Source organism: Babylonia areolata, chromosome 21 (genome assembly GCF_041734735.1).
Source record: "Babylonia areolata isolate BAREFJ2019XMU chromosome 21, ASM4173473v1, whole genome shotgun sequence".
Classification (NCBI taxonomy): Eukaryota; Metazoa; Mollusca; class Gastropoda; order Neogastropoda; family Buccinidae; genus Babylonia; species Babylonia areolata.
In genome coordinates this window covers 24,562,775-24,565,274 of record NC_134896.1, presented here as the reverse complement: position 1 = coordinate 24,565,274, position 2,500 = coordinate 24,562,775, and the positions used below count along the sequence as shown (strand labels likewise).

The 2,500-nt window shown below is 43.4% G+C and overlaps 1 protein-coding gene across 1 annotated transcript in view; it reads left to right on the top strand.

Moving 5' to 3' along the window:
- The window catches only part of LOC143296593 (uncharacterized), an 18,823-nt gene that overhangs the window by 5,961 nt on the left and 10,362 nt on the right, over positions 1-2,500 (top strand). The gene's annotated exons all lie outside the window — the stretch shown is intronic.

Genomic DNA, 2,500 nt, shown 5'->3' with positions numbered 1-2,500 from the left:
CAGTAGGGTGAGACACGTCACTGTTATTGTGTGTTGTCTGTTGTTGTGTGCTGTATGATGTTGTGTGTTGTCTATTGTTGTCACAGGGCCTTGGAGGTCATTCAATGGGGTGAGACACGTTACTGTTGCTGTGTGTTGTCTGTTTTGTGAGTGTTGTCTGTTGTTGTTGCTCGTTGTCTGTTGTTGTTGTTGCGTGTTGTCTGTTGTTGTCACAGGGCCTTGGAGGTCATTCAGTAGGGTGAGACACGTCACTGTTATTGTGTGTTGTCTGTACTGTGAGTGTTGTCTGGTGTTGTTGCTCGTTGTCTGTTGTTGTTGCGTGTTGTCTGTTGTTGTCACAGGGCCTTGGAGGTCATTCAGTAGGGTGAGACACGTCACTGTTATTGTGTGTTGTCTGTTGTGTGCGTGTTGTCTGTTGTTGTGTGTTGTCTATTGTTGTCACAGGGCTTTGGAGTTCATTCAATGGGGTGAGACACGTCACTGTTGTTGTGTGTTGTCTGTAGTGTGAGTGTTGTCTGTTGTTGTTGTGTGTTGGTACAAGGCCATCACACCATCGATCGTCTCAAAGAAATAAAAGCAGAGAGAGGGAGCGGCCGCAAGTCTAACATGAAAGGTAGAGCACGATGCTTTGCAAATCAAACAAATATCGGCATCATTTCCAAACCAACATTGCGCAAATTTCTTCAAAACGGAACAGAGTCTCTGTGGGCCTTTCCAAATACAATAGACTGAGCAACACACTAGACGCCACGTTCTTGGCATCAAAGATCTTTTCCCATCCCTCTTGCGGCAAATCAGTGGCAGCCTCTGTGCGTGTGTGTATGTGTGTGTCTATGCTTTTGAGTGCGTTTGTGCATGCGAGAGAGTGTAAGTGTACACAAGTGTCAGGAGAGTTCTGTGCACGTGCGCGCGCGCGCGCGCGCGCGCGCGCGTGTGTGTGTGTGTGTGTGTGTGTGAGTGGAGGTGGGGTGCAGGGGGGAGGTGGGGTAGAGGATGAGGTATGTGAGGGTATGCATGCCTACACTGTGGGAGCAACAGGATATTGGAACGTATATATATATATATATATATATATATATATATATATATATATATATCTTTGTATATATGTGTGTAGGGTTGGGGGTGGGAGATATGGGCGTATGTGTGTGTACTTGTACAAGTAAGTTTTCATCTCTGTGAGTGTGTGTGTGTGTGTGTGTTAGTGTGTGTTAGTGTGTGTGTGTGTGTGTGTGCCGTGGAAGCTGCGATACGTAGACTGGAATGAGTGTGTGGAGGAGGGGGGTAGAGGAGGTGCAGGGTAATATGTGTGTGTGTGTGTGTGTGTGTGTGTGTGTGTTGTGTTCGAGCTCATGTACGTTTATATGTATTTGACTGTGCTTTCATATCTGTGAAACTGCATGTTTGGTGCATATCTGTTATGCATGTGTGGGGGTATGTGTGAATGTGTGTCTTCATGTTTTACATTTATTTGCTTATTTATCATCATTGCTGTCTTTTTTTAATTTTATTTTATTTTAGTTTATTTATTATTATTTTTTTATTATTTTTTTATTTATTATTATTATTATTATTATTATTATTATTATTACTGCTATACTACTACTACCTTTTCTATATTATAATTATTATTTATTTATGTAAGCTTATCTATTATTTATTCCCCTTTATTTTCTTTTTTTTTCTCAAGGCCTGACTAAGCGCGTTGGGTTACGCTGCTGGTCAGGCATCTGCTTGGCAGATGTGGTGTAGCGTATATCGTTTTGTCCGAACGCAGTGACGCCTCCTTGAGCTACTGAAACTGAAACTGTTGTGTGTTGTCTGTTGTGTGAGTGTTGTCTGTTGTGTGCGTGTTGTCTGGTGTTGTTGCTCGTTGTCTGTTGTTGTTGTTGTCGCGTGTTGTCTGTTGTTGTCACAGGGCCTCGGAGGTCATGTAATGGGGTGAGACACGTCACAACAACAACAAAACAAAACAACCCCCCAAACCAAAAAACACAAAAAAAAACCGTGGGGGTAGGGGTTGTGGGAGGGGGTGTGGGTAAAAGTGTGTGTATGTGTGGAGAGTGAATAGGGAGAGACAACGCTAGGGAAAATGGTGTGTGTGTGTGTGTGTGTGTGTGTGTGTGTGTGTACATGTGTACACATTTGCGTACATGTGTTTATGTGTACATGCTTGTGGATGGGAGGGGGTATGGAGGAAAGTCCTTAGGATCATAGAAATGGTTCAACTTTCCATTACTCACGTCGAACGCTGAATACACACTGAGGAACATCAGTGCAAGGACAGTGTAAACAGCCGGGGAGTGGGCTAGCATTTGATCATTTCTTTCGTTGATCGATTCATATATTGATTGATTCTTATATTGATTGATTCATATGGACACTTATATAGCACCTACCCTCGTTCGGAGACAGACTAAACTCTAAGCTTTTTTACTATCACAGAGTCATTTTCGCAACAGGCTGCCTGCCTGGGGAAGAGCCCATTGGCAGCTGCCTC